Source organism: Electrona antarctica, assembly GCF_951216825.1.
Source record: "Electrona antarctica genome assembly, chromosome: 5".
NCBI classification, from domain to species: domain Eukaryota; kingdom Metazoa; phylum Chordata; class Actinopteri; order Myctophiformes; family Myctophidae; genus Electrona; species Electrona antarctica.
In genome coordinates, this window is record NC_136810.1 from 7,544,730 (window position 1) to 7,552,091 (window position 7,362).

Genomic DNA, 7,362 nt, shown 5'->3' on the forward strand with positions numbered 1-7,362 from the left:
TATTTATAGGCTACAAGTATAGGTTTCTAAATGGAGGGCGTGTTTTCTCAGCTAAATGTTTGTTACACAGACCTTACGCAGACTTTCCCCTTCCCCTATAGCCGTATGCTTTGTCGTATGACGGTCACAGATATGCGACAAGTTGAGAGCTTGTAAATCAGCTATTTTCGGCTCATGACGTAACTTTTTTTTGCAAAAGCTAATATGGATCTCCTACTAAACAATAAATACGTCAGAACATACGGTAAATTAGGCATTATAGGCTACATGATTTATAAAAAGCAATTCTGTTTAGATAAAGGCAGTAAAAATGGAACATTATCATCCATTCTGGCTGCATGTACAGTATAGTGAAGCCTGGGAATAGGGTGAGGAACCAGCTGGGCGAGCATACAGTATTGTGTTACGGCACGTCGGTGAAGGATCAGGGAATAGGGTGAGGAACCAGCTGGGCGAGCAGACAGTATTGTGTTACAGCACGTCGGTGAAGCATACAGTATTGTGTTACGGCACGTCGGTGAACCAGCTGGGCGAGCATACAGTATTGTGTTACGGCACGTCGGTGAAGGATCAGGGGCACGGTGGCACAGTCGGTAGTGCTGTTGCCTCACAGCTATAGTCCTGGGTTCGATTCTCGCTGGGGGCGTGTTCTCTCCTCCGCGTCATCAGTGCCCATACCCAAGGCGGGGGTTGGTGAAAGGGCCTTTCTGTGTGGAGTGCATGTTCTCCCTGTGTCCCCTAGGGTAGGTATACCCAGAGTAGTATAAAAGAGAGTAATGACACTCCCGTTGACTCTCATTGTAACAATGGAATGCGGAAGTGCTCATTCTATCTCAATGGAATAGTTCCAGCCATAGGAGCAATGTTTGGAACTATCGCCCATAGGTACCCGCTTTGCGGCGAGATCAAAGCGTGTCACCACTCTCTTACTACATTACTCTGGGTATACCCTCACAAAAAAACATGCAGTAATCCTGGTCTCTAAATTGTACCTCCCTCTGGCCAGCCGGGGCGCCTGATGGAGGGGAAAGGAACTGGTCGGAATAACGTGTTCCTTCCACGTGCTACGTCCGCCCAGGGAAACTCACCCCTGTCAGGTGAAAAGAAGCAGCTTGGACTCATCATGCGTAGAAGGAAGCATGAGGTCAGTCCGCTGCCCCCCCAGGTTGGCAGAGGAAGTGTAGCGCCCAGGATTACATTAGATAATTGACACTGGGTGAAAAAATGGGTCGCAAAATCGTGGGATAAGAAATTATATATATATAAAAAATCACACCCGTGTGAAGTGAGGGGCGCTAATATATTAATTCTAACTCATGTTGATTAGGTGATGTAATGGTGATGTAAAACAAACGGTGCAAACACAAACATTAAATGCCATTAACAATAAAGAGACAATATGACGTAATGAGGGACAATATGACGGAAATTTTCCCTTCATTGTCAATGGCGTTTTTAAAACAAACATTGAACCAAACACAAACATTAAACCTGTATATATAGGAGGGGCGCCCCTCAAAAAAAGGTTGATCCTTTCTTGAGCCAAAATGTTGGGGCCGCTTGTCTTTGAAATTTGAAAGAGACAGCAATTTACCTATTTTCGGTGTTAGCATTATGTTATGCTTTAGCTATTGAAAAATAGCAGATCTACAAGCTCATAGCGCGCCACCGAGTGGCGCGCTACGAGCTTGTAGGTCTGCTATTTTTGAAAAATCGAAGAACCACTGACATAGAAACATAGCTTTTTCAGAAAACTGTCAGGATGTAGAAGACATTTTTAGAATCTGATCTCAGGTCAAAATGGGTTAACACCCAGTTTTACAGTTGACATGGAGATAAGACCGGGAGAGATAAGACAGGAAAAGAGACTTGCTTTTTTGACCCCTGTTTTAGTTCAATGACGTCACCATCTGATAATGTCACGTTCACCGTCTAGTTCAATGACCTCACCATCTGATAATGTCACGTTCACCGTCTAGATCAGGGTTGGGCAACTTTGACGATGGCGAGGGCCAATATATTTCCACTCATTCCAGAGGGCCACAGTGCATAATTACTGTCGTAGCAAAAATAGCAATTCTACAAGCTCAAAACGCGTCGCAATGCGACGCATCTTGAGCTTGTAGATCAGCTATTTTTGCTATATTTGAATTGAAAACCTGAATATTTTTTTGCTATTTTTTTTAATTGGAATCCTGAAAAGTAACCTTTTTATTGAATTTCAAAAGCATTTAGTTATAACTTTATGAACTGTTAACATAACTATTGGACACAAAAAGATAATAACATTTTAATACTAGTCATTAAGTACTGGTCATTTAATACAATTTACAATTTAGGCATTTAGCAGACGCTCTTAATCCAGAGCGATTTACATTAAGCAATAACACAAGCATGGCATACATCACATATATAAAAAGTAGTTAATGCTAGTCATGAAGTAATTAAAGTGGGTTTGGAATTGTAACAGCTGAAATCAATACTGTAGCATTCTGATATCAACATGTGGGCCGCATTAAGTGAAGGTGGGGGCCGCATGTGGCCCTTGGGCTGCCAGTTGCCCACCCCTGATCTACATCACCGTTTCCCAAACGCTGGGCCGGGACCCATTTGTGCCTCAGGACGACAAGTAAATATCTAATTTCCAGATCTTACAGTAAAAAAATTAAATAAATGAATAGCCTACTATTTATTGTTTAATATCCATAATTAAAATGCTAAATAATACATCCTATAGCTATAGGAAAGGGCTAATTTAAAGAAAGGTTTAAAAAGGTTTAAAGCAGCACTACAGTATAACTTAATTAATATAAAATTAATTAAAATTAATATAATGTAATTTTGTCCAATCTGTATGGTCAAGATTCAATGTATCCCTTGAGCAAGCAGGCAGGATCTATTAGCTCAATGGTAAACCTTAGACCTTAGAGCTCCAAAAAGTCTTATTAGTTTGTATATTATAAATAAATCACACCTGTGTGAAGTGAGGGGTGCTCTTATCATTGTACATCATCATGCATCATCTCATACTGGCCAATCAGAATGCCTGTTGCCACAAATTTATTTGGCGGACATTTGACTAATTTCTCCTTTCATTGTCGACGGCAAATATGAGACGTGTGGGGACAAGATGACGCAAATTGTCCCTTCATTGTCAATGAAAGGGCTTAAATTGATACTGAGGATTTTACTGTGCGGCTGTGATGTGTTGATGATTGTTTGTGGAGGATGCTACAGCTGCCAAAGGTCGAGGCTTATGGTTGGAAATCTGCAGTCACACAGGAAAGAACTCCTAAAACAATAAAAAACACCTTAAAAAAACGATAAAAACACCCACCACAAGCCCCCATGCACATCTCAGTTTTAGTCTTCAGTTGTCTGTCTCCAACAGCACTGTATTGTACTTTACACCTTTTATTTCTTTGCTGTATGGCTTTAAAAAAATGAAATATACACTAAAAGAGACTGAGGGGTCTTTCCTATGAAATGTTGAGGATTAGAGCATCACACAGGCAATATTGTTATGTAAAATAGAATAATATTGCTTCAATGCCTACCGTATCCTTAATGTGCAAGGATAAATAAATAAATCATTGCGCATTGATCATTTGGCAGAAATTTCAGCTATAGCTGTAACCTGTAAGTGTAGTAGGTTTCATTTGGCAGGAAAGGTAAATCCTCCCCAAATCTATGAAATGTCAGCTATAGCTGTAAGTGTAGTAGGTTTCATTTGGCAGGAAAGGTAAATCCTCCCCATATCTCTTAAGTCAAAGGTCCCAATTACAGAGGTCCTACATAACTTCTCTACTATACTACAGGGTTTCAGCTTCTTCAAATATGCCCTTTCATGCAGTCTTCCTGCTGGGAATTACTTATCAGTGTATATAGAGATAGTGTAGATAGCTGGGATAATGCAACAATAGCAAAGGTGATATTTTATTGTCCTAATGTAGTACAACTAATAGACTTAAGACATTGTAAGCGTGTGAATCATAGATAGGGGTCTATAAACTGATATAAAGCAATTACATTACTTGATAAGTAAAATTATTGCTGTATTGTGAGGTGGTTGATTGTTTAACATGAAAAGGAATATTCATTGCTTGATGTTAACCATTTATTTCCTCTGTGATGTGTCTCCTTATCAGCACCCAGAGCTGTTAAGCTTAGCCAAGCTTTACGCAAAAAAAAAGAAGTAAATAATAATCAGTACTTCTATTTTATTGATGTGACTTGTGAGACAGAATTGGTGTTTCAGTAAGACAAAGCAGAGGCTCAAAAGCCTTGAATGCAACTTTTGTCCATATTCACACGTCTTTATTGCAATAGGTCACATTCAATGCAATGCTTTTACTCTCCTGGTTGATGCACACTTTGGTGTAAGTCAAGTCAAGTCAATTTTATTTATAGAGCACATTTAAAAACAGCCAAGGCTGACCAAAGTGCTGTACACCAAGAGAAAAACAAGTTCACAAAAATATCACATATTGCTCAACACATCATGGTTATAAAAAACACCAGAAAACCCAAAGAGTACGTAATGTAATGGCAGCAAATACAATTAGGTAAGTGCATAACAAATACAATAAAAGTGAGTGCATCAGGTAAGGCAGTAAAAAAGGGTCCAGCCAATTTCCCATTTTGGGCGGGAACCCCTTTTGGTGTTAGCATTATGTTATGCTTTAGCTATTTTTGAAAAATCGAAGAACGACTGACATAGAAACATAGCCGTTTCAGAAAACTGTCAGGATGTAGAAGACATTTTTAGAATCTGATCTCAGGTCAAATTGGGTTAAAATGCCTGGGAGTAACTAAGTAAAGTAAAGTAACTACGTGCATGCACTCGACTACAGTACTTTATACTTTAGTAATTAGTACAATTTGGAGGCTTTTTTTTTTTACATTACCAGTATTTCCAACTTCTACGCAACTATGCATCTCAGAGTCAAATATTGTACTTTTTACTCCACTACAATCTACACTACAATGTAGATAGGGATATTTCACAAAACAGAGGTCATTTCATCGTCTACTCAGGATTATGTGAACACCCCAAATTTTTAAGTTGCTCGATTCAGTATTTAGATATTTGATATTCATTTTAGCTGCCCCGCCCCCTTCCTATATAAACCCATTATAAGTTCAAACTCCATTTTAACCATGAGAGATTCATCGAAAACACCCGTCACCTTTTCCAAACAAAAATATTATAAATAAATGAAAAAAGTAAATGAAAAACACGGCCCCCTCACGTATTAGGAGGACAATATCGATAAGTCACCATAAAAAATGACGGGTGTTTTCGATGAATCTCTCATGGTTAAAATGGTAGAGTAGATAATGACCATAAGTTTTTTTTCCCAAGTGAAATAACCCTTTAACCACTTCAGCCCTATAGCAATTTGAAAATAGCCAATCTACAATCTCACAACGTATCACATCGTCACTGACACGTTATGAACTTGTACATTTTCTATTTTCAAAAGGTGTAATACTGTACCATACATTTGAAACCTGTGAAATGGGACATTCTGCATCATGGGTACTTTCGCATTTTGACGCCAATACTTTTGTACTTTTACTCAAGTACATTCTTTATTCTGGACTTTTACAGTACCTGTGGTATTTCTACATTGCAGTATTGATATTTATATTTAACTAAACAATTTGAGTACTTACACTGACTACACACAGTTCTTTAAATCAATTACAGCTAACATAAAGAAAGATTACAACTACAGTCTACAAGCTCTTTGGATCAACTGAGGAATCCCAAAAGTGCAATTAAACCTTTTTTTTAATCCTTTATCTCTTTACATCCCCCCCCCCTCCATGCAGAGGGGAACCATGTAACCATAAAGAGGAATCATGTATAATATAATATATTAATGATTAATCTAAATGAAGAAGATGGGGCAACAGACAACAGGATAGTAAACTTGATAATCACTTCACACTTTAAATGGCCATTGAATATATATATATATATATATATATATATATATATAATATAAACCAGGAATGTGTGATCCGTGGTGAAATCTCCGCCAGACTGTGCCGACCGTGATGGACCGTCAAGGAATTTGTTTAGAGACATACATACAGTGCTTTTGAAGGTTTGCTGACATCTCTAACATCCTGTTTCTCCTCTCAAATTGACAAATATCATTTACAGCTTGGCATCCATAAAGTGTGACCATAAAATGGTAAATGTGGAAACGACATCTCACCTAACTTGTTACTTCATCATCACTCTGGAAATCATCATCGCACAATTGATTGATTTCTAAAAGGGTGTACAGAGAAAGAATCATAGTATTGATATTTATAAGTGTAATTAATCAAACATTACCAATGTTTATAAATCAGATGTTTTTCTGATAATATAAAGGGCTAAAAATGACTTTTTGTGAACAAATTCTCATTTCATTATTGTCTATTATGTCCCTAGACCCAAAGCAAAGTTCTTTGTTTACCCAGGGAAGTGGACTAAGCTCGAGATGCTTGTTTACACACACCCTGCTCATAGAACATTTCATGGTAGGGGTTCAATGCCTTGCTCAAGGGCACTTCGGCGGTGTTCAATTTTAACGTGCCGGTCCGGGGATTCAAACTGGCGATCTTCCGGTATCAAGACCGCTCGGCAAACCGTTCGGCCACCGCTGCCTAGAAGCAAGATGCATAATTAGTTTGTTTTTTGTCTTGCTCAACTTTGCATTCTGCTCTGTTTCCTATGCGCCCACCTCGTCACCATCCATCCATCCATCCATCCATCCATCCATCCATCCGTCCATCCATCCTATGCACTCACCTCGTCACCATCCATCCTCCATGTCTGATCAGTGCACAAGACGAATTCGGAGTGTGAGTTACAGTCATTTTATTTTCATATCATTGCCACCTACTGTAGCCACCAGAACAATAAAATACTATTTTATTTCCCTTTCGCTCTCTCTGTTAACTGGAAGAAAATGGTTTGCATTATTTCTACTCCCAATAGAGGGTATGCGCGTGACATCATCATCAAACCCGGAAGTTATGCAGGAATGCCTAATAAGTGGCAAAAAACGACTTTCTGGCCTTGACAGCCCATACATCCACACAGAAAAGTCATGTCTGATTGCATTAAACAACATTAAACGATGTTAAACTCACTTTTCCTGTTGCTTTGCCACTCGATTTGCCACTTTAAGCATGCGCATACTCTCTATAGACAAAGACACTGAGAGGAAGGCTGCATGGTGTTTTAAGTTAATCTACAGGCTCACAACACAGTTGTAACATTTTCTGAGCTTGTAAATCTGATAATGTCAGTGTTAGGGTTAGGAAATATTTGCCTAAAGACATTATAGGAACTCCAGG